This window comes from Tenrec ecaudatus, chromosome 1, assembly GCF_050624435.1.
Source record: "Tenrec ecaudatus isolate mTenEca1 chromosome 1, mTenEca1.hap1, whole genome shotgun sequence".
Taxonomy (NCBI): domain Eukaryota; kingdom Metazoa; phylum Chordata; class Mammalia; order Afrosoricida; family Tenrecidae; genus Tenrec; species Tenrec ecaudatus.
This window is the reverse complement of record NC_134530.1, coordinates 84235155-84260643: the sequence shown is the minus strand read 5'-3', so window position 1 is coordinate 84260643 and position 25489 is coordinate 84235155.

Genomic DNA, 25489 nt, shown 5'->3' with positions numbered 1-25489 from the left:
CACCAATTTGGATCACTTGTTTTTCCCTTGTCCCTAGGTTTGTTAACACCACTTCCTTCCCCCCCCCACCCCCCCCCACCCCCGCCTTCCCCTCTCCCATGTCCCCCTGGAGCTGTTGGTCCCATTGTTTTCTCCTCCAGATTGTTTATCTAGCCTATCTTATTTAGACAGACCTGTGGAGATAATAACATGCACAAAAACAACACAGAGCAAAGCCAAGCAACAAAAGAAACAAAACAACAACAACAACAAAAATTCAATGACAAAAAACCAAAACCAATACAAAAAACCCACAACACAACAATAACAAAAAAGAAAAACTTGTAGTTAGTTCAAAGACTGTTTGTTGGCCTTTAGGTGTATATTCCATTAGAGTCTGATGGGGTGCCAAGACCTGGCCCCCAAAGTCTATCTTTTGTATTCCCTGGGGACTTCGTTGCTCTGCTCCTCTTGCTGCTGTATTGCACGCCCTTAGTGTTTTGCCTCGGTGTGGTGGGATCAGAGCAGGCGCAATTCCCACACTGTGTCTCCAGTGTTGTCCCCTGTAGGGCTATGGGTCAGTGAGGGATGTCGTGTCTCATAGTGAGGCCAGCCATATGGTGTTCTCTGTGGATTGGCTGCTTTGAGTGGCAATATCGTCCTCAAGGCTTGGTGGGTCAGGATATGCTCCACTCTCTCTTCCTCCCCCTTCATTTGCTCCCATGTACTCTGATCAGACATGTCCCTCTCTCTGAGCTGCAGCTTTAGTGCTGTCCTCTGAAGTAAATTCTTCTGGGGTGGGGGTGGGGGCAGGTATCCAAGTAGTTGGGATTGGGGCTGGCCCCTCAGACCTCCACTGGTTCTCTACTCCACTCCGGCATCTTGCATTCACATCTTGGAGCACCATGTTGAAGTCTGATCCCTCTTTCCCTGTGAAGATATAAACAATACCCTCCTCTTGTGTGGGTTAGTGTCCTGTTCCCCTGCTACCTATTTCTTTTTAATTTTTTTCCTCCCTTCCCCCCTCCGACTCCTTTTTGGTTGGCTACCATATGTATCCCTGGATTTGACCTGGCCCCTACCATACTACCTGGTCCTTACCCCAGGAATGTTTGTATAGGGTAGATTTTCTCTAATTCTTATATTATCCCACAAAGCTGGGATCGCAAGTTGGGTTGAAGATTTAAAGCCAAACCCTATGTGAAAATGTATACTTCCCTTCCAACCACTGATCCTACTCTGTTCTGTATTTACCATCCCAGATGATTGGGACATTGCTCACAAACTGAGGGTAGGATTTAGCTCAGAGCGAGAAGACCGTTGGATTACTTCAAATGGAATAGTCCCAAACTCTATTATAAGGAGGATTTGTTAATCTCCCTTTGCACAACATGGAAAACTTTACCAATCATTTTGATTGGAGGAGTTAATAAAAGTGGGCCCCAAATTTTCTTTTTGCTTGTAATTATATCTATGAGCAAAATATATGATGAAATGCCAGTAGAAATGAGTTAAAACCATAGGAAATGCTTTAAGGAGTTAACCCAGTGGTTCTCAACCTTCCTCATGCCAAGACCCTTTAATACAGTTCCTCATGTTGTGGTGACCCCCAACCATACAATTATTTTCATTGCTACTTCATAACTGTAATTTTTCTACTGTTATGAATCATAATGTAAATTTCTGACATACAGGATGTATTTTCCAGGTTACAAATTGAACATAATTAAACATAATTAAAGCATAGTCATTAATCAGAAAACAATATATAATTATATATTGTGAAATATTTATGTACTCCAAGGATCTTAGGCGACCCCTGTGAATGGGTCATTTGACTCTCAAATGGGTGTGACCACAGGTTGGGAACAGTTGAATAACCTAAGAGACCCCCTAAGGTCAACTCTGGGAAAGCGAGAGCCTTGGCGTTAGTGTTGAACAAATCTGGGTTTGCGTCTGAGCTCTGAAGTTTCATGCAGTAGAACCTGACCGCACCAGTACTCGACATAATCAGATTTCGACGCGAAATGTTGAGAAAATTTTGCATCGGAGCTCAAACAAAACAGGGGAATCTGACCCGACGCATGTGATTTGTGTAAACAAAAGCAGTTCATGTTACAGTCACTCGGCATTAGCTGGCATTGTTAGCACGAGATGTTTAAAACTTTGTGGCTGTGTTCCAAGTGTTTTTGCTATAGTTTTCTTAGCTTTTGTGGCTTTTTGTATTGTTTTAGATAAAAAACATGGGTCCTAAGAAAGAGTTTTTTGACAAGAATCATCATGATAAGGAACTGGCTGTGTTATCCATCTTGTTGATGATAATACAGTAAACCCTTTTAGAAAACAGTTGAGGAAGCGCCAAAAGCAGACCACCTTAGACAGATTTTTTTAAAAGAGAAAACCAGCCAGGTCCTAGTGAAAAAAGACACAGAAGGGGAAATCTGAAAAGCAGCTACCAGTTGATTTTATGGAAGGGGATTCCCCTTCCAGTGTGTGTGAGTCTCTCTCTCTATCTCCAAACCTCCTCTCCACATCCCTGTCCACGGATCCAGATCCTCATCCATCTCAAGGTATCGACCACACTGCAGCTGCTAAAAACTTTTAAAACGTTGCGTTTCGTATTTACACTATATTGAATCAGTGGCCTGTTGAATTCATGGGCGTTATTAGTAGTCTGTTATCTTCTCTGCTCCTCTAAGGTTTATATACCTCTGCAGCCAGAAGCCTGTCTTCTGAGATGCCCACTTTGGGTTTGCCAGCCCCAGCTGATGTTCCCTCTTACAACGACAATCATGAAGTGCAATACGTAGTTGGTTGAAAGAAAGACTTTCTCTGGTGTATAGTAATTTTTCTTATCTTTTGATTTCATTTTTCCATGAACTTTAAAAAAATCATTTTTTTGGGGGGCTCATACAACTCTTATCACAGTCCATCCATCCATCCATCCATCCATCCATCCATCCATCCATCCATCCATCCATCCATCCATCCATCCAGTTAAGCACACTTGAACATTTGCTTTCTGTTTGAGGCCTGGTATCAGCTCATTATTGTTTTTCCTCTACCTCCCCGCACCCCCCCCCCCTTCGTCATGAACCCTTGATAATTTATATCATTTTTATATATTATTATTATTTTGTCACATCTTACCCATTCCCTTCACCCACTTTTATGTTGCCCATCCGCCGGGGAGAAGGTTATATGTAGATCCTTGTAATCGGTTCCCACTTTCCACCCCACCCTCCTTTCAGCCTCCTGGTATATAGCCACTCTCAACACTGGTCCTGAAGGGATCATCTGTCCTGGATTCCCAGTGTTTCCAGTTCCTGTTTGTACCAGTGTACATGCTCTGGTCTAGCCGTATTTGTAAGGTAGAATTGGGATCATAATAGTGGGGTGGGGAGGAAGCATTTAGGAACTGGAGGAAAGTTGTATGTTTCTTTGATGCTACACTGCACCCTGACTGGCTCATCTCCTCCCTCTGACCCTTCTGTAAGGGGATGTCCAGTTTCCTACAGGTGAGTCTTGGTTCCCCAATCTGCACTCCCCCTCATTCACAATGGTATGATTTTTTGTTCTTTGGTGCCTGATACCTGATCCCTTCGACACCTCATCATCACACAGCTGATGTGCTTCTTCCATGTGGGCTATGTTGTTTCTCAGCTAGATGGCCACTTGTTTACCTTCAAGCCTTTAAAACCCCAGATGCTATCTCTTTTGATAGTGGGTGCCATCAGCTTTCTTCACCATGTTTGCACATGCACCCTTTTGTCTTCAGCAGTCATACTGGGAAGGTGAGAACACAATGATATGATCTTTTGTTCTTTGATGTGTGAAGTAATTATTTTAAAAGTGTTAGCTATCATCATTTGCTACTAAAACAATTTCTGCATCCTTTAAAAAACTTTACATGTTTTGTATCTTCTGCGTAGGGCTGTTTATAACTCCCAGTAAGGAAAAGAAATCATAATTATAAATGCTTTCTATTTTCTACACAATCGTATTCTGTCACGTTACATATTTTCTCCAGTGAGTCTTAAGGAAAGTGTACATTCAAAATTGGTTAGATTATGCTTCCTTTACAAATATTCTCAAAGTCTAGGTGGCTTAAAACAACCAACATTTATTTCTTGTTCAGGACACATGTGTATCAGAGGTTGACTGTTAATTCTGCGACTGTTGTCTATTGTAGGACTCGTGCTGACATGGTATCTCTTGGTACCAGGATCCTATCTGTATCATTGAGGTTATGATGGCAGAGAGAAAAGAGAGCACAAACTTCTATGTGGCTGTATCTTTATCTGCATTTTAACACAATCCTTGGGTGATTCTTATGGGTAGACTCTGATTCAGTATCTCTGATGTAGAGCCAAAATAAACCACTTGAAAGTCTTGGTTTCCTTATTTACTCCTTTTCTCTTGGCTTCGTCTTCCTATACTTAAGCGTTTTTAGATTTAAAATGGAGGAAAATGTATCTTCTTCAACTTAGACTATATCTCCAGCTACTGGCCCATTTCTCTGGTCTTCCTGCCCACCCCACCTCTAACTTTTTGAAAGCACCGCCTCATCTTCCAGTCAACTGTCTGCATCCTGGGTTACGCTCTTCTTGTCACTCTGTTGAAGTGACCCCTCGTTGCCCTGCACACTTAAATCCACTGGCTACTTTTCCCATGCAATGTCAAGCTTAACCTCTCAACAACAGCATGTGATACAGGTGCCCACTCCCTCCTAGACCCACTCCCTTTACTTTGGGTCACATGCTGGATCCTTCTTGTGGCTCCCTCCCTCTGGGATGCCATTGGCTGGTGCTCAGTCTCATCTACAGAGGTCTCTTCTTTCTTAAGCCTTAACTGGCAATGGGCTGAGTTTCAGACGCTTTTCAATTCCCACCTTATCCGTCACTCTGGATCATCCCATTGCTATCATATCTTTAATTACCTTTACAGATAAGTGGGAGGAACCCTAATGGTGCAGTGACATGCTGAGCTACAAATCACCAGGTCAGCACTTTGAATCTACCAGTCACGCTAGGGGAAGGAAAGAGAAGCTGTTTGCTCCCGTAAAAACTTACAGCCTCAGAAACTCTGGGGAGCAGCTCTAGTCTGCCTTCTAGGGTCATTTTGTGTCAGAATGGAGGCAATGGCAGTGGGCTATTCTACAGATGGATAACTCCTCCAGCGATGACTTAAGCTGAGACCGAACTCCTGAGCTATGGACACGCTTGTATAGACCCAGCTCCCCAGTAGATAGTCTTTCTTGAACATCTTTTGAAATCTCAAGTTTAATGTTTGGGAAAGTTAGGACCCCAGGGATAGTTTTGGTAAATTTCATCCAGGGGTAATAATGCAACATTTATTCACATTGGGTCTGAAAATGTGTCTTCTAGTTGTTATTTGAGTTAGACAAGAATGATTCCAATTCCGCATGTCTAAGGGAAGGTATTTTATATTTGTAAGTTCTTGGCCTTCCTTTGCCCCTTGCACCTCTTTGGGGAGTGCCAAATATTTTTTTCTGATTGACAAGTTTTAGAACAATTACTGTGCACTTTCACCTCATCTCTATCTTCCCGTTCTCTCCTGAGAGAGAGTCTAAATGCGGAGAACTTGGATTCCTCTCTACTTTGATCATTTCATAGGCCTTACTTGGAGAGGAATCCCAGGTAAGCCAGTGCACTAGTTCGCTGGACTGGATGGCCATGTCTGCCCGGTTCTGTGCTCACATATTTGCAAGCTCCATGGCTAACACAGATCAAGCCATGTTCTGCAAGGTGGCCCGCAGCAGCAATCAATCAGATGTTTTGCTTTCCCTCTGTGTTATTCTTTCTTTTTCAACTTGTTCAAAACTCAGGCAGGCTAAAGGTGCTGTTTATTGGGCTTTCCTTGGAGAAACGGAAAGATATAAACGTTGAACTTCATCCCTATACTGTTATTTCTTAGCCTTGTGGTTAAAGTTAGAACTTTATTTCTGATGTAGAGCTAGAAATATCCACAAATATCCCTTCTATTTTCCTCACACACCTGAGAAAACAATCAAGTATTTTATGCATTGCAATTGTGTAGTGCTTTATAATTTAGATAGTAATATTTAGTGACTATCGCATGCTTGTGGAGAACAGGGGAAAAAAGCATTCTCTACACTTAGGAGTGTTACTGCCCAGTGAAAAGCAAAGGGGTGGCGCCACGTTGTGTCATCACCAATAAAGGTGTGAGTTAGGGCTTCCAATTTAAAGGAAGCAACGCCTACACTAATTCCTGAGGGATGAGGGGAGGAACACTCAATGATCCCCTATGTACAGAGGTAGAAGGCCTGAGAAAGAAGTCGTTTTCAAGGAATTTCAGGATGTTGGTTTGTCTGGAAAAAGGGTACTGGCTAGGAGTTGGCCAGAGAAGGGCTGGAGAGGCAGACACGAGCCAGCTCCCAAGGTCTCATGCAATCAGGGCGATGTTAACCTACCAAACTCAGCCCATCGCCATCGTCAAACCCAATGCACAGCAACTTTAGAGAAGATCTCCGAGACTGTAAATGTTTAAGGGAGCGGACAGCCCAATTGGAGTATATTGCATCATTGATGGCTGGGCAAAGAAATGACGGTGATAATGGTTCAGCTGATGTCTCTGTCCATGGTAGATGGATGTGATTTCCTTACATAAGTAGGAAGGGGCCCAGGACCTTCTATATCCAAGCTGCCTCCGCGTCTTTTTCGCCTTCTCCTTTTCTTCTTCTTCTTCTTCTTCTTCTTCTTCTTCTTCTTCTTCTTCTTCTTCTTCTTCTTCTTCTTCTTCTTCTTCTCCTCCTTCCCTAAGTAGAGGCCTCTGGCTAATGTGCTACTTTGTACGACTGGTCTAATGAAGATGAGCGGGTAGCTCTGAAACCTCTTCTGATGGAAATTTTGATGTTAAGGATGTTAGTGTCTTGCCTGAGACACCAGAGGATGTAATCTCAGAATTTTTGTGGATGTTGGGGATCTTCCTGCTCTACTAGTGCCACATGGATTTTGGAATTAGATTTCCTGGGTTCATATCCCCACTGCCCTACTTCCAAGCTGGAGATCCTTAGTGCCACTGAAATCTCTGGGCTTCAATTCCCTCATCTGCTACAAAGGTTTAGTAACGGTCCCTGCCTCAGAGGGCTGTTGTGAGGGTTAAACGAATTAGTCTGTAGGACATGCTCAGAATGATGCAAGCCTTTCATAAGAGCAGGTGACTGTAATCTGTCATTATCGTTATTATTGCAGTCAGACTGACCTAACTATGAACTACCAGGGGTCTTTAAACGTTTGTGGAAAAAGTATGTTTCTGTTTCTATGATCTTCCTGAAGTCTCCCCTTGTACAGGGATAAGTGAGACTTGCATGGCTTTTAACCTTCAGGAGTCTTTGCCTTACAGGGACTATAAGACTTGGAAGCAAATGGCTATAGCACAGGATTCAAAGGTGTTGATGCCCAGCGATGTTGGGGGGCCACAGACGCAGAAGCGACACATAGTTCAGGCATCATAGGAGCCTTCAAAAAGCAGGTTGCTTATGAACGGGGTTTTGAGATGTAAGTAGGATTTCAAATGTCCTGAGATGGAAAATAAAAGCAACAAAACCTGGCAGAATATTCTAAACATCCAAGTTGTATAAGGGTATTCTCATTAGGTCCTGCCCTCTCTCTCCAAATCATCTAATCATACATGAGTATGCAAGAGCGCGTACGTGCTCACGTGCGCACACACACACACACACACACACACACACACAGTTTCCTCTCTTGTTCCTCGCATCTCGTTTGTTAAGCCTCTTTTGTAGCTTTATGTAATGCCTATTATAGATTTAATAGTACTCCCATACTTACCAGCACCACCACGACCATCACCTCCCTCTAAAAGAAAGAAAGGTTGTTTGAAAACACCTGGCCTCTGTGAAGGTATCTGATTCATTCAGTGCCATCAGTGTTAAAGGCACCTGGGAGCTCGCCTCTTTTCCATGCTACTAAAGCTGCAGCTTGTCCTGTGCTCGGCCTCCTTTGTGGCACCCGGGGGTCCTCCCTTGTCCAGTTTTTCCACCAGGCATGCAGTTAGAGCTCACAGAAAGGCAGGGGTCTCCGAAGTCCCGATGTACTGCAATGCCTGGAGACCCACGCCTGGCCCCAGCCCCACGGCGTCTGAGCGCCCGCACGGTGAGGAAAGCCCTCGCTCCATAGATGGCACTGGAAGCCACCATCTGTGCCTTTGGCCAACAAGCTCTCAGCTAGACCTGCGCAATATCTCAGCCCATTGGTTTCAATGGCTTTTCTCTTTCCACTCCTTTCCCTGACGGGACTCCTGCAACAGATGGAGCGGTACAACTGAGCAGTAAGGAGGCAAAGTAAACAGACTGAGGCCTCGGTGGTCCTGTGTGTGCTGTCTGCAGAGACTCCTTGCTGCCTGTAAGCCTGACAGACACAGCCACGCCTTCCCGCCCCTCCCGTGTGCCAGGAGACCTGCCAGGGCGGCACCAGGAACAAAGAGCAGGCAAAGGCTTGTCCTGGGGTGCCTTCTCCTTGTGTGGTGTGTGTGGTGCATGTGGGAGGCTTCCCAGGTGACAACACATGGTTTAAGTCCAAATCCACAACTTTTCTGTGGCTACGACTACTAAATACTCCACTCTCTACTTTCGTCCTGGGAGGACCCACTTGAGAAAGAAGCAGTGGCCTGGGACCTGTCACGGCACAGAAGTGGAGTTGCAGTGCCAGCTCCTTGACGTCCGCATCCTCTTTGACATTCACGTCCTCCACAGTGACCGCATCCCTGAGCTCTGAGGTCTAGCTTTCCAAATGTAAGATGAGGTTGCTGATCATATTTATGCAGAAGGGTTTGTGTCTTAGTTACCTAGTGCTGTTGACACAACAAGAGTAAGGTACCACAAACGAGTAGCTTCAAAGAGCATGCATTTATTTCCTCAGAGTTCTGGAGACTGACAGTGTAGCCAGGGTCATAGGCACTTGAGTTCTTCTGTGGGCCTCTTTCCAACCCGCTGGTGTGTGCTGACAGCCTTGCGTGTAGTCACGATGCCTCTCTTTCCCCTGTGTGCATATCATTGTGGCTAGTCCCATTTATTTTTTACAAATCACCACTTAGAAGTGATCTGCAGAATTATCTCATGATGAAAAAGAGAACTCCTGTTTGTAAACAAAGACAGATTTACAGGTACAAGGGTTAGAACTTCACAAATTTTTTTCGGAGGAGGCACAATTAAGTCCCTCGAAATTACAGGCTGCAGGCAGGGGGCACCAAGCGGAATGTGCTAGAGGGGCGTTTCTTCTGGGCAGCAGTCAGCTTCACTGAATGGTGATGCTTTAGGTGCCATTTAGAGCTGGTTTTCCCTGTAATCCCAACACACAGCATAAGTAACAGGCCTTCCCTCACCCCATGCAGCGCTCTTGTGCACAGCAGAAAGAGGAGGGGGTTATGACCAGATGCAAACTCAGGGGCAGGTCTCCGCAAGTCAAAGAGCCTTCCTGCAGAGGAAAATACAGTCTTACCTGCAATAGCGCAGGTAACATCTGTGTGGTAAAATGCAAGTCCTTGATGACCAAGCAAATGGGTTTGAGTGTGCCCAGAGGTGTCATGGAGGAAAGACCTGGCACTTTAATTCTGAAAACCAGCCATTAAAAACTCGATGGAGCACAGTTCTACTGTGACATGGCGTTGTCAGGAGACAAAACCTCCCCAGTGGGAACCGGCGCTGGTGGTTGTGGTAGCAGCTGCAGGAAGACGTGGTCCCTCACCTTGACTGAGGCCTGGAGAACAGAAGGACTGCATGTCCGCAGGCACGGTCTCCCTGGGGACGGTACTCAAGCAGCACGGGCATGTGCGGAAGCTCTGCCTAAACACCCCCTCTTAACATGCAGTAGCTCCCATCGCTGAGTGTATTAATGTGACCTTTAAAGCCATGCGATTTTGAGTGCCTTGGAGACAGCCGGCGTCTCACACAAAGCACGCAGCCTGTGACACACAGTAGGGTCTGAATGAATACACTCCTGGGGGAGAGGGCCGGATGGAACAAGATAACCCGTGTAATGATGCTTAACACAGAATCCAATAGATGCTTAGTGCATGAATGAATGAACTCAAGGTCTAGTTATGAAAACAAGACATCAATCCCCATATTCAATGTTTAATAACAATAAAAATTTCAAATTATAGTCCAATACAACAACGAAAGAGATGGAGCAAGTCAGCATATCACTGTCAAATTAATTGCCAGGCAATAATTTTTATAGGAGTTCAGGAAGGTGGGGGAGATCAATTGGAGGACTTGGAGGTAGCAAGCCTGCATGGGAGTCCTGGTCATACACTTGCATGCCACATTCATTCATTCATCAAATATTTCCCAAGTCTGTCAGTGCCAGCCAGTCGGATAGACTCTGGGGATGTAGAGATGGTCCCACAAGCTCGGGACCTCAAGGAGGTCCCAGCCTCAAATGGGCTTACAGTAAGGCACGATGGGAGGATAGGGATGATCCAGTGCATTATCATAAACTGTGGCATTGGAATAGATGCCCCTGATTACCATCTGAAAATATTTCAGAATCAATATGACAATTGAGTAGCTGTTATGTCTCTCAAGCCTCGACTTTTACCCCCCCTCCCCTGCGTTTCTGAAGGCTCGGAAGGCACTGCATTGTTTGACTGCTGGCTTCTCAAGGATGGGTGCAAGAGCCATACGACTGGAAACTGGAGGCCTGCAGTTGCAAGGACAGGGAATGCTGCCTCGGGAACTGTCCCTGGCAAATCCGTTCTCCATGCGCTCCCTCTAATCACCGTGGCAACAGGGAACACAGGGACCCTTTGGCAACAATACCAAGGAGAGCGAGGAGTGTTCTCTTCAACTTCTACTGAAGAGGGAGAAACGCATACCTTCTTGGCAAAGTAGCACTTGACTCTCTTGGTCCCTTGTCTATCTTCGAAGAGAGCAGAGATGGGAGGGAGCACCCTTGTCTTCGGGTCCCACAGCTGAGCCCTGGGGCCACAAACCCTGGAGGGACTGCAGGGGATTCACTCCAAAGAACCTGGACCCTGGAACCAAGCAGTTCCAGAGTTAAAACCTGACCTCGTTACCTCGGAACACGGGAGCTTCGGTATTCCTTTGGGTCTCTGTTTCCTTATTTGTAATGGAACATGATAAGTCCTACCATACAAGCTTATTGTGAAATTAAATTAAAGTGAAATATAGGCATCTGTTGAACATGAACTAATTGAGCCTGAAATGCAGGTCCAGATGCTATTTATAAGATCACTTAGCAAGTTACCATCCCGAATGGAACTAGATCCAGCCTTGTGTTCTGACCCCAGCCATCTTTTGCCCCATCTCCTCTTGTCCTCATTTGTTATTTACCTGCCAGAACTTTCCATGTGGGATGCATGTGTAAGAGAGTGTGTATGGTCAAGGGTGAATTTTAAGTTCATATCAGCAGCCTGAAGATTGTGGGTCAAAGCCATGAGGCCAGCATGAGCTGGCACGATTATCTGGTGTGTCAGCTTGGGCTCTCTAGAGAAGTAAAACTAGTGTTCCTTGCATATGTGTGTACACAGCAAGATGTACTTACATCAAGATATAATGTTAGATAGCTAGATTTAGGGACAGGGCTTGTCCCTCCCATGCCTGCAAAGGGCCCCATAGTGGAGGTTGGAAAGAAATCAGGCAACCATTCAATACCTAGGAAGACCCCAAACAGAGCATGCACAGACACAAGTCCCCCTACGCCCAGGCAAAACCAATATCTTGACACACCCACCTTAGGTACAGCCCACAAGTGGACCTAACTCAGCCAATGGGGTCAACCAATACCGTCAACCATCAACTATGTCTCCCCAGCCAGAGGTTTGAAATATCCTGGCTGTGGGAAGACCTCTCCCTCTTACCCGGCTGCTGGTCAGTGGCAGGTGGAAGGTGAGGGTCTCCCTCCCCCTTGAAGGTGTACATGCACCCACCCTGGGCCTACTGAGGGACCACAGCCTCTTGGCCACCATGCTCTTAGCCTCTAGGGTTTTGGGGCTTCTCGCCTCTAGGAATCTCACCACACCACCCCAAGTTCTGCATGTGTGGGTGCTCTTTTCCGCGTGGTTGTTCGTGCCCAGTTGTGAACCCCAGCATGGCTTTCGAGAGGTTTGACACACTTCCCAGAAATAGTTCAAATGCTTTTGAGCCTTATCTCATCCTGCATAAAAACCCACTTGGATCACAAAATGTGCTTCGGTGTGAATTCTGTCACTGTGTGAAGCAAAGTACCGGGGCATAACCCACTCCAGAAACAATGTCTTACACAGTCATAGAAAGAGGCAAGTCCAGTCTACTTCAAGTCTGTAGGTCAGATGTAAGCCAGAGGCTTCTTCTGACTATGAAGCTGCAGGGGCTGATGAGCGAGAATGGGAGGATGAAACACGAGGGCCACAGACTGATGGATGCAGAGTGGAATGAATCTGAAGTTGGTCGAATGAATCCAAGACCAGGAGTCCACTGAGAGCCCCTGGGATCACAGGCAACAGGACAAGGGATCAATGAAGCAGACATGGACCCCAGATACACCAGAAGGCAAAGGGCCAAGAGAGAGCTTGGTTCTGCTTAGAACCCCTCTTATACAAAGGCCATGACCCCAAGCCGGTGTCATCAGACTGGGGCCTGGTTGATAGGTTGAGCTGCACCCCTTACCTTCATGCAGATGTGCTGACTTGACATAAAATGGAGCCCCCACATCTAGCATAGGTGGAAATCCAATATTCTAAAAAACGCACCAAGGAGTTACAAGGAGTATTAAGCTGCAGCGCTGCCAGGGAACTCTCCAGCACCGAGACAATGAGAATCATGCTCTGCTGGGCCTTGGCGAGAAGGCGGGTCAGTAAATATGTAGCAAACCACGCCACCGGTACGGTCCTTCACCCACCATCAATCCCTGCCTCGTTTTCCTCTTGATTCTTAATGCCGTTGATTTTGGCTGCAGTTGAATAGCCCCTACTCGTGGCGACCCCGTGCACACTGAGATCAGGAGGGTTTTCCCAGGCTGAGGTTTTGGTGTGGATTACCAGGTCTTCCTTCCGCATCCACCTAATCCTGGAAGCTACCCTGAAACGTGCTCAGCGTTACAGTAGTACAAAAGACGAGGCATTCCACTCCCTTCAAGAGTGACAGTCTCAGAAACTGGCAGGGGCAGGTCTACCCTGTTCTCTAGGGTCACTTGATGGCAGGGAGGTTGCGTTTCCTGAGTTCGAGGGCTCCAGGCTTCGGACGAATGTGGAGTCATGGGAAGGGCTCAGGCATCAGAATCAGGGAAGCCAACATCTGAATTTTGACTCTGGCACCACAGCGTCTACCTGTCAGTTTAGCTGCCCCAGAATTCATCTTCCTGTTAGCTGGTGACCTGCCACTTCACGAAGTTTGACCAGAAATCTATGTCATGCTTGGCCAACCCACTGCTCCTTGCCCCTGGCCATGTGACTCCATTCAGGACAAGCTGAGCTTTTTTTCAGAGGGGGGGGTGTGCGTAGTTAGCATATACTCAAGACTGGGTGAGAGAATCTTTCTTCCACGTTTGCTAAATGGTCGGCCTCCTCCGTCACTAGGTCTCCACTGACCCCTGCAGAAAAGCCGCTTTCTGCAGTGGAGCAAATTCAGGACGATGAGAAACAAAGGGAGGCCGAGGAGGAGTGATGATTCTCATAGACATGACATCATTGGCATCAACGCAGGCCCAGGCTGGCTTCACCCTGGACTTCCAAGTGACATGAGCCCATAAATTTCCGCTTGGCATCAGCTGGCGGTCCTGACCTTCTCAGAGGCAGATGGGCCAGCCTGTAGTAAGGGCTGACCCTGTTTCCATAGCCGGCACCAGGGGAAAGCGGCAGTGCTTCTAAAGAGCAATTCCGTCTATGCTGTGATCACGATTACAATGTGTTGGTATTTTACATTCCCGTTGTCTTGGCACTGCTAACCATTTAGAGGGTCTGAATGTCTATCATCTTGTGGGTTTCCTTTTTGAGGGTAAATCTGCAGTGTTTGTTCAGGGTGGCCCTGCTTCCTCTAGGGTCTTTTAGTGCCCCACCCCCCACCCTCACCCCTAATCTGGGCCTTGGATCTGCTGCTCCCCTTCTTTTCCTCCAGCCACTAATTGAACAGTCTATACTTCCACTACAGCAGGGAGCTTTGTGGTTTGCAAAGCACTTTCATCTGCACAAGCGCATGTGGTTCTTGGGACACCTGTGGAGATGCCTACCCCTGCCTGTCAGATTAGGAAATAAAGGTGCAAGTCCCGGCATCTTAGCACCAAAAGAGCAGGATGTGGGCAAGTGATCTGGCAGGTGGCCTGGAGGTGACCGGAATCCGAGCTGAGAAGGTCCGGGCCTGGGTCCTGGTCCTTTCACTTACTAACTGTCTGAGTTGGAACAAATGGCTTGATCCTTTCATGTCCTGGTTTCTTAATCCATCAGCTGGGGGGGGATGGGGCTGATATTTCCTTTAAGACTCATTGCAAATGTCGCAGGGGATGACAGAGGAGAATGGGCCCTGCCACCTGTAGAATGCCACACGTCACTTTGGAGTGGATTTTTACCGACGGTGCTGGATCCAGTGACCTTAGGTTGGCAAAAGCGGGTTGAGTACATCTCTTCACAGCACAGCATTCGGTGACTTCATGTTGGTAGCTTGAAATTAGCCATGGTGGGAATATGTATACCCAATAAATGAACAATTGTCACAGACCAAGACTTTTACTTATCGAAATCCACTGCTGACCAGCAGACCACTGGTGGCGGGAATAGAAGAAGAAACAAAAGAATACTAATATTTTAGGTGAAGTAGATATTGCACTTGAATTATGGTGCTGGAGAAGAACACTGGTAGTGCCACGGACTGCCAAAAGAATAAACAGACCTGTCTTGAAAGAAGTACCGCCAGAATGCTCCTTACAGGCGAGGATGGTGAGATTTCATCTCATGTACTTTGGGCATGTCATCAAGAGCGACTAGACCCTGATAAAGTAGATGGGCAGTGAAAAGGAGAAGGCTCTTGACAAGACAGATGGACACGGTGGCTACATCGACGGCCTCAAGCATAAAAACAATTGTGAGGCCGGCCCAGGACCAGGCAGTGTTTTGTTCTATACGACATAGGGGCGCTATTGTACATCGAGTTGGATCCAACTCAACGGCACCTAATAACAACAGATCTTAGATGTTGTCCTTGGTTGGTGCAGGCAGTTAACATGCTGGACGGCTCACTGAAGGGATGGAGCTTCCAGGGCACCCAGAGGCACTGCAGAAGGGTGGTCTCGAGCTCCACTTTCTAAAAATCATTCCCTGAAAACTATGTGGCCCAGCTTTATTCTGGCATACATGTGGTCACCTCGAATCCGACTTGACCCGATGGCAACTGGTTTGTTGCTATGTGCGGAGCACATTTCCTACAGCATCTCTTTTCGTCTCATACAAACCACTGAGGATGGAGACTGACCCTGTGTTACAGATGAGGTCATTAAAATACAGAGAGGTTTCAGAACTCACTCAAGGGCACACAATAAGTCACAGAGTGGGGATGCAGAATTCTGCCTCACAGTTTCTCTGGTAGCATCGCAACACTGCAAAGAATAGCAACACTGGGGTCATAAGCATCTTTTCTTTCCTTGATCTCGAAATCAACAGTAATGGCCTATTAAATCCAGTTTCTAGACCACAGTGAACATTTAAGGTCTCTCTGTGGACCGAAATGTCCCCATGGTTGTTCCAAATGAAACTGATTTGAAGATGGAAAGGCGCAAACAGCACTGATCGGAGGACAAGGGGAGCATCCGAAGGGCTTTCAGGTCCCCATTTCTGTTATCAAACACTATCTTTAATATCACACCCAGATAAAATGCTGTTGAAGGTGAGTCCAGAAATACATAGATTGGAACCACCAGACATAAAAGCTGGAGACAGTAGAGGACAGCGACATCAGAGGAGCCTTGACTGAAGGAGGAAAACAGGAGAGAGGCATTTCCTTGCGTTACATTGGCTGTGCAAAGGCATTGGACTGTGTGGCTCCTAACAGACTCTGGTAGCATTGCAGACGATGGGAATTCCAGAACACTTCATTGTGTTCACGTGGAGCCTGGCCAGGGGCCAAGAAGCTGTCAATTGGTTATAATAAGGGAATAGTTCCCATTTTAACATTGGGAAAGGCATGTATCAGGGTGAATCCTTCAGGTACACTTATTCAATCTGTGTGCTGAGCAAATCATCTGAGAAGCTAAACTGTATAAGAAGAACGCAGCATCAGAACTGGAGGAGGGCTCTAGCCACCGGTCACCTGCAGATGACCCAGTCTTGCTTAAAGTGAAGAGGGCTTGAAGCACTTACTGATACAGACAGCCCTGAGGAAGAATTACGCTTCCACATAAGAAAACCAAAATCCATAACATGATTACTAAGCGACTTCATGATAGATGGAGAAGAGATTGATGTTTTCAGTGAGTGCATTTGAATTGGCTCCATAATCAATGCTCATGGAAGCAGCACACAAGAAATCAAATGCATCGATGTGAACGAGGGAGGGCGGAATGGAGACGCAAAGCCCGTCTGTAGACAATTGGACATTCCCTCACAGAAGGGTCACAAGGAAGGGACTTGCCATAGCACTGATGAAACATACAACATTTCTCTAGTTCTTTAATGCTTCCGCCGCCCCTCCCCCCACTATCATGACCCCAGCCTGCCTTATTAATCCTGTTAGACCAGAGCATGTATACTGGTGCAGATAAGACACAGAATGCAGGACAGATAACCCCCTCAGGAACAATAGCAGAAGTAGCGATGTCATGAGGGGAAGGGGAAGGGGGAAGAGAAAGGAGGAACCAATTGTAATGACTGACCTATTGCCACCCCCACTCCACCACCAGGGTGAAGAAAAATAGAAACACGAGTGAAGGGAGACAGTGGACGGTGTAAGATATAAAAATAATAATTTCTAATTTATCAAGGGTTCATGAGGGTTGGAGAGTGGGGAAAGGGGGAAAAATGAGGAGCTGACACCAAGCACTCAAGTAGAAAGAAATGTTTTGAAAAGGATGGTGGCAACATATGTACCAATGTGCCTCACACAATGGATGCATGGATTTTTAGAAGAGCTGTAAGGGCCCCCAATAATATGATTAAAAAAAGAAAGAAATCAAATGATACACTGCATTGGGCAAATCCGCTTCAAGACACTGCTTTGAAGTGTAGAACAGTAGACACATCACTCTGGGGACTAAGGTGTGCCTGGTCCAAACCATGCTATTTTCAGTCGTTTCATATGCACGTGAGGGATGAGCGATGAGTTGGGAAGACTGGATGGGAGTGGATGTCTTTGAGTTGCTGAAGCATATTGGAAGTCCGGTGGCCTGTCTGAAAAACCAATGTCTCTTGGAAGAAGAAAGAATGCTGCGTAGAGCCAGAATGCTGCTTTGAAGCGAGGGTGACAAGGCTTGTCACACGCTCAGGAGAGATCATCCTGGAGAAAGACACCATGCTCCTTAAAGTAGAAGTACATCCAAGAAGAGGAAGACCCTTGGTAAGAGGGATCCATACAGCGACTACAACAGTTATAGGGGTGGGGCAGGACCTACAGTTGTTTATTCTATTGGATATAGGGTCACGATGAGTCAGAATCGACTTGAGGGCAGCTAATTATGATAACAATCAGTCCACAGATTATATAACTGCTCCAGGGTCCTAGGAGTTAAGCAACACTCTCAGGCCCAGGCCATTGACATGGGAAGGGAAAAGACAAGAACAACCTGGGTCCAGTGGCTCCATCATCAACTGTCTGAGCTCAGTTTCCTCATCTGCCCAGGGGGACACGATCTGAACATATCTGCCTCACCTTATTGGGTGGTTGATGGGAAGCAGTGTCAAAGCCCCTGGCACACAAGGGAGCTTCAAAAAGTTCATGGAAACAAATTCTCCATATCTTTCATCATGCTACACTACACAGATGTAAGAGAAGTATTTCTGTTTCTCGGCGGAAAACCTTTCCTCCTGTTGCTAAGAGAAAAAGGACGGTCTGTTTTCCTTTTCTGCCATCTCTGGCTCTGCGTCCCCACCCTACCCCACAGCTCTTTTTTCCCTTCTATTTTTATATCTTGAGTCCTCCATGCAGACTTCAAACTGCATGAGGGCGGCAGAAAGGTGGGGCATGGGGGTGGGGGATTAGGAGGACCTAGAAAAAAAATTTTTTTTAAATCTTTTTACTACATGGGAAGATGACAGATGGGTTCAAGGACAACCACTAAGAATGCACACATTTCCCCATGGTGCCAGGGATTTCCTGGATTTCACACATTTCCCCTGCTGGCACTGAACAGGACAGTCCCCAGGAGATGCTGGCCAGCCCTTCTTCCCTGTGGATAGGGACAGAGGGGGCTGGGCGAGCACCCCGAGGCTCCTGGGAGATCTACAAGTGAGGGCTATGGTGAAGGTGAAATGAACATTTATTAGGCACTTCATGTGCCTGCCTGGTTTCACTGACTCTTCACATTTACTTTGTGGAAATGTGTATTAGAATTGGTATCTTCTAGTTGAAGGAGAGCCCATTGTCGAGGTGAAATGGCACCCCTGGAGATCATGCATTCAGATGTGAGCAAGTGGAGGTGAGAACCCAGGCTTCCTGGGCTCCGGTGAAACGGCCTTTCCCTGCTGGGAGAGGGGAAGACACTGTGACTGAGGACACCAGGGAATGGCAAGGGGTTTTTATTAGCCCCTTTGTGTCCACCCATATCGCTTTCACTCCCTTCAGCTAGAAGCAGCCAGAATGATTATATATACCGTGTGTGTGTGTGTGTGTGTGTGTGTGTGTGTGTGTGTGTGTAAAAAGAGGAAGGCGCTCCATGAGATGGATTGACACTGTGGCTGCAAAAATGGCCTGAAGCATAGGAACAGCTGCACGGATGGTGCACGACCAGGCAATGTGCATATAGGGTCTCTATGGGTCGGAACCGACTCGATGACATCTAGCAACAACATATAAATGCTACCATCTCCCCCATCCTGTAATAATCACAAAGATGTGTAACTTCAGGCTTAGAATATAACCAAATCTCTTTATGACCTCTTCCTACAAGACCAGCCTCCCTCTCCGATGCCTTCCATACCTTATTTTCCATGGACAACTTCCCATTCTCTTTGCATCTCAGCTCCGGCCACTTTCCTTCTATGCTTCAAGCAGACATATTCGTTCTGCCCCAGAGCCTTTGCCTCTGCCTGCACATGCCGTCCTCCCCACCCCCGCCCCCATGCTTCCTCAGACAGGTCCCAGGTGACTGATCATTTGGGGAGCCCTTTATCACCCTCATGTTGTGTCCTAACGATTTTCCTCACCCATCCCACTGACTGCTTCAGGTTCGGTCAAAGCGATCAGTCGTGTGTGCTTTTTGTTATCAGTTGGCTTGTTTCTAGTTTGTGCCCTTTGATTAGAAAGCAGATTCCAAGGAAACAGGCTTACTTGTCAGTCTTGCTGACAATTCCGCCCCGTCCATAAGAGTGGTTGGCACAGAGGAAGCACACAATGAATACTTACAGCGCCTGCACGACCTGGAACTGAGCCATAACTCCAGGAAAGGCAAACGTGTCATGGACGGAGGGAAATCGCTGCCATTTGCTGTCACATAGCATGTGTCAAGCTCTGCATTTATTGTATTTTATTCTTACTACAATCTTATAACACACATCATCTGACTCCCATATTGTAGGTGAAGACATTTGCTTAACACCAATGTGTGCGCTTGGGAATTCTGGATTGCTTGTTTCTGTGCCCAAGTGTGTGATTGTGGGGTGTGCGACTACGTATTTCTAGGGGTTCTTTTCATGTGTGCGTGTGTGCACATACTGAAGCAAAGCTCTGTGTGCGTGAGGACATCGGAGCAGCTAGTTTTGGAGGGAACCCGCCCCCTCCCCCAATAATCAGCATGCTTGATTTAGAGAGCTACATCCTGAAGGCCCTGGATCTCAGGCGGAGCAGACAAGCCCAGAACGTGTAGTAGCCAGACTATGAGTCGTAATCCGTCAGGGATCTGCGGTGAGGTGAGAAAGCCTGTAGCTATGTGCTGAAGTTCTCATCTTTTGCCCACGTTCCAGCCGGGTCAAGTCTCACCACTGCTTTGGGCGCCTGCATTTTGCGCTAGGTGGCGAACTGCTGAGGGGCTCCCCTATTCGGGGGAATGCGGTAGTGATGTATAAGGTATGAAAGATGTGGCCTGCAGAGAGCCAGCACTATCTCCACTGCTGCTACTGCTGTTGCTGCTGCTGCCGCCGCCGCCACTGCCGCTGCTTCTGCTGCCGGCGGAGCTGCTGGGAGTGAGTACCTCCTTCCCGGGATACTCAGCTCCGCGGTCTCTCGGGTGCATCCTGGCCCCAACCGTCCTGCTAGCCCCAGGGAACAAAAGCGGAGTCCGGTCGCCTTCTTCTGCAGCCTGGAGATGTGTCGAGAGGGCTGAGCCAGGAGAGTGGTCCTTGGTGCTGGGAAGGTAGGAGGTGTTGCGCCGGCCCTCCGCGGCGTGGGAGGCTCCGGAGGGCGCGCCGGGGGGGGGGGGGGGGGGGGGAGGCTCCAGGGACCAATCGGCCCCGCGGGCGCAGCCGGACCGGACGAGGTTGTCATCTGGCAAGCCTCACCCACACTGCCCAGGTCGGTGTGGGCGCTGTTCTCCCGCAGCCGCAAGGCAGCCCCCTGGGTGGGAAGCCTCGGAAGCGGCGTGGGGAAGAGTCTGCAGCCCGAGGTCGGGCAGCGGTGCCCACGGAGGGGCTCCCCGCGGCACCTGGTGGCGCGCAACTCACTGCGAAAAGCCGGGCGGCGGAGGCTGCAGTGTGCGCAAAGTTTTGGGTCGCGCGCAAAGGCGCAGTCAAGGGCTGCTGCGCAGAGCCGCGCAAGTTGTGACCGCAGAGCACTGGGGACCCCTGGGGGGACCCGCACGGACTGGTCCTGGGCGGGTGGAAGGGTCTTTTGCTCCAGGCCACCCCAGGAGAGGCTGTTGGTGCGCAGTCATTTAACCCTTGCCTGCCCGGGAGAAAACTTCATCCACTCCTGTGGATGGCTGGGCAGAGGCCAGGCTCCAGCCTCTGCCTTTCTGTGTTCTTGGACACTTTGCCATCATCCCCGGATTATCTTCCCTTTTCCTTCTGTACAGTTCGGTGACCAGTAGCTAAGCTAGTCAGACGAGCTGGCTAGGTGGGTGGGTGGGTGGGGGTCTCTTCCCAGCCTGTCATTTTATCCCTCCAACCACCAGTTTTCTCTCATCTCCTCCGTGTGGCTCTTTGATGCTGCTTTGAAAAATGAGATGATTAATCCATTAGGTTATTGGCCAATTAGGCATAACCTTGTCGGAAAATAATAATGCCCAACTCGCTGGGCTTCCACCGGTGATGAGGTGGGAACCCAGCCCAGGTGGAGGGGCTGTGTGGAAAAGATAGGGCTGAGGGATCAGGGGGATTTCTGGGAATTTCAGATTAGCAAGCATTCACATGTGCCGTAGTGGCGAAGATTGTGAGGTTGCAGTCTGTGTGTGTGTGTGTGTAGCAGGTTTTTTTGGTTGTTTTTTGGGGGGCTGAAAAAATTAACCCTTGGCAGCACACTCTGGGTGGACTTTTCAAGCAAAGCGTGTTTAAACAACACAGAAAAGGTGTGTCGCCTGCTCATCTGCCCGCTCCCGTGTTTTATTTTATTTTTTTCCTCCAGGGCGGGAGCTGGGTTAGGAGGCGGGGGTCGGGGGAGGGGGCAGTTTCTTCTGTACATGGTCTCTCTCCGTGGGGTTGCTGTTGCTTCCGGAGGCTGAGTTGGGAGGACAGCATTTTAGTTGCCAGTCGGAGAGATCGCCGGAGAGATCGCCGCGGTGCAGATGGAGGTTGCTGTGCTCTGCCGCCTCTGAGACCCAGACTGCTCAGCTCCCACTGTGTTAAAAGACGTGGAGGTGATCGGAGAGGTGCGAGAGGGAAACCATCCTTCTCCGAGGGGCTGGGAAGTTGTGCAGCGCAGTGGGCCCTTTCCTTTTGGGAACGACTGGTGGGGTTTGGCATTGCAGCATTACAGTACAGCCATGTTCACGAGGTCTTCAGAGCGCTAAGCCCCCCACCACTGCAGCCCTGTCCCTACCAGGCTCTTCTGCCCAAATCCTTCTTGCAGGGAGCATGCAGGGGATTTCAAACGCTCACCCATGTGCATTTAACCCCTTTCTGTCCTCATATGAAGCTGCCCCCAGCTATTTGCATATCTGGAGCCCCAATAGAGCAGATTTCTGCGCAGAAGGCAAAAACCTAGAGGTGTTCCCAGCGCAAAAGAGCTATTTGCAACAGGTCCTAGGTCTGGGTTTTCTAATAACGGATTGCCCCTGGCATTCAGCAACCGGAGGCCCCAGTCTCCATACCCGGAGCCTGAAGGGGCTGGACCAAGTGGCCACGGAAACCCCTGCAGTGCTGACATGAGATGCTTCTGAATTTTATGGCTTTTCTGAGCAGAGCAGGACTGTAGCCCAGCAACGCAATGTGGCGGCAGCGCAGCGGCAGCAGCAGCAGCAGCAGCAGCAGCTAGCGCCACCTTAGTCCTGACAGCAAAGGACTGGAGAAGACCCGGGCTCATTAGCAAATAGGACTTGCTCAGCTGGGCTGCCTAGTGACACTCTTGTCCAGAAAAGACTGGGGGCCCAGGCTCCACCCACCTTCCTCCAAATGAAAGGACCACCATTCAACCCTTTTTCTTAAAAAAAAAAAAAATCCTTTTGAGATTGGACTCAGCCTTACATTGACTGTATGTGTTGGTCAGACCCAGGGACCAGCAAAGGCTAGACTCCTTTTTCTAACAAGAAAGCTTCCTCTCCTTTCTTTTTAACGTGTGTGTGGGGGTGGGGTGGGGGTGGGGGAGGGGAGGAGTGGACAGAGGGAATGAAAAAGTGTGTGTGTGTGTGTGTGTGTGTGTGTGTGTGTGTGTGCGCGTGCATGTTCAGGGGGTGGTAATAGTAAGAGTGATCCCAAGGGACAGAGGTGACTTAAGACTACACATGTGTCCAGCCAGTTAGATGGCCAGAGGGAGGCAGGAAAGGGGAAGGAAGATGGAGGGATGCAGGTAGGGAGGAAAAACTCTAGCAGAGGGAGGTTCTCTCCAGGCGGAGGGAGCAGCATCCCCATGAAGCAAGGACTTCATGGTCGTCATCCAGCTTGACAACATGGAACAGAAACCCCTTACACTGTAGAGACTAGAAACCACAATTACTTTGGAAAGAAACACTACATCTCAGAAAGCCATCGACTCTCTTCGCGGTTGCTTCCTTGGGTGGGGACTCCAGCTGTCTGTAGGCACTTGGACTGAGGAGGGGTTCTACGTGCTTAGCAGATTGGGACCTCAAGTGGGCACTTGGGTAGATGGAGGTCTGAGCAGCTTGGCATGAGACGTCCTTTTCTTTTTAGATCCAACTTTCATAGGATGAGTAACTTGGAGGGAATAAAGGTAGCATAACCGACCCCCTTATTTGCCACCCCAAACTAGTAATAGTTTGATAACTAACAAGCAAACAAAGAAACAAACCCTTGAGTTGATTCCAACACACAGAGTTTCTGAGACTCTAGATCAGCAGTTCTCAACCTTCCTAATGCCGTGACCCTTTAGCACAGTTCCTCATGTTATGGTGATCCCCCCAACCATAACATTATTTTCATTGCTACTTCATAACTGTAATTTTGCTACTATTATGAATCAACCAACCCCTGTGAAAGGGTCCTTTGACCCCCCAAAGGGGTCGGGACCCACAGGTTGAGAATCTCTGCCCTAGATCTTCATAGGAAGAGACAGCCACATTTTCCCCTTCACGACTGCTGATGGCTAAGCTCGTGTTGGGGAAATGATTCAAATGAATCATTTCCTTCCCAGCCTCCACATCTGCATTCTAGACCACCCTCCAGCCTCCCAACCCACTGTCCAGCCTCCAGTATGGAATACATGACAGTCTCAATCCTCCCATTCTTCCCTAGCATCAAGGTGTCTCTGTGGCCTAAAGCTAAACCTCTAATCAAGGACTTTATGGCCCTTCAAAAACAGACCTTCAAAAGTTCCCTCCTAAAATGTGTATGAGATGCCCCCCGCCCCTGCAAACGCATGCACAGCATCACACACACTCTCATACATACATACTTAAACCACATATGTGCAATGAATTTTCACTTGTTAACCGGAACAAGTGCTCTTTCTTATTTTGCTGGAAAATGCATTCGTACTCTCCAGGCTGGTACACTCTAATCGTCCTTCAGGATTTAGCTCAAAAGTGACATACACTCTGATCCTTTTCCCCTGGCAAGTGCATGCTCTCTTGGCCCTCTTTACCTTGCGCTCAGCAAGTACGGTGTTTTGGTGACCGTGTGCCCGTCTCTGCTCACCATCACTAACCCCTTTCTTACAGAAGGTGGTGGGTAATTCCCTCACCTCTTCAGTCCCAGGACCTACAGTGCTTGGCATAAAGGAATAGGGTTGATGTTTAATAAATACATTTATTTTCAGAACTTTGAAAGGATGGCTAACATTTATTCCATCGCTTACACTTATTTATTATTTTCTTGTCCTCATTAAGCAAATAATACAAGCTTTAAAAAATTTAGGTAATCGAGAAATACATAAAATGAACGTGTTTTCCCATACCCTAAGTGTCCACTATTTTTAGTGCGTACTTTAGCACTGCTATTAAACACTTGAATTGCTTCTTGACCTTTATTTTATGTCATACTTTCCTAACTAAGTTATATGCAGGGACCATGCAAAATATGTCTAGGTAAATCTTCACAATGTCTAGCACAGGGTGTGCTTATAGTAAATGGCCAACACATGAACTAAAGGAACATATATTAGTTGGATTTACTTTTTAAATCGCCTTAAATTATTTCACTAATATTTACAAATATCCCTATGAGATTGACATTATAATCCTTATTATAAAGATAAAAGAAGCCAAACTCTAAGAGGTTATCTCAGTTAGCCAGGTCCTAAAGGGAACAACAATCGTGGGGTCTAGATGCCAACCCAGGTCTCTATCCCTTTATGGTCCCTGCTCATCCTACTTTAGTTCATACGAGGAGCCGTGCGCACCCAGAGGCACGGCAGCTCACCAATTTGTACATGCCCAGCCTCTATTCGAGATTTAGAGGGCAGAGTCCTTTGCATGTGTCTTCAGAAGAATTCTTTCCATTTTAGAATGAGACATGGAGAGGCGTGGGAGACTTGGCCCAGCCCCTGCAGTCAGAACTAGGACAAGCATGAAGGAGGTGTTGCACAAAGGCTTTGAGCCCAAGGTTCGGTCCTTACCTAGAGCTGGAAGAGTTGAAACACTGGGGAAGGGCAGAGTGCCTCCGGCCTTCATCTTCCTACCGGCATTAATTCGTATCACTTACCATAAGTTGGTTGTGACACAGGGTGATCCCACCTGTGTCTCCATACAACTGGGCTCCTCAGGCCTTTCAATAGTGAATTTTCCAATATAGATGTCCAGCTTTTCTTCCAAGCTGCCTCTTGGTG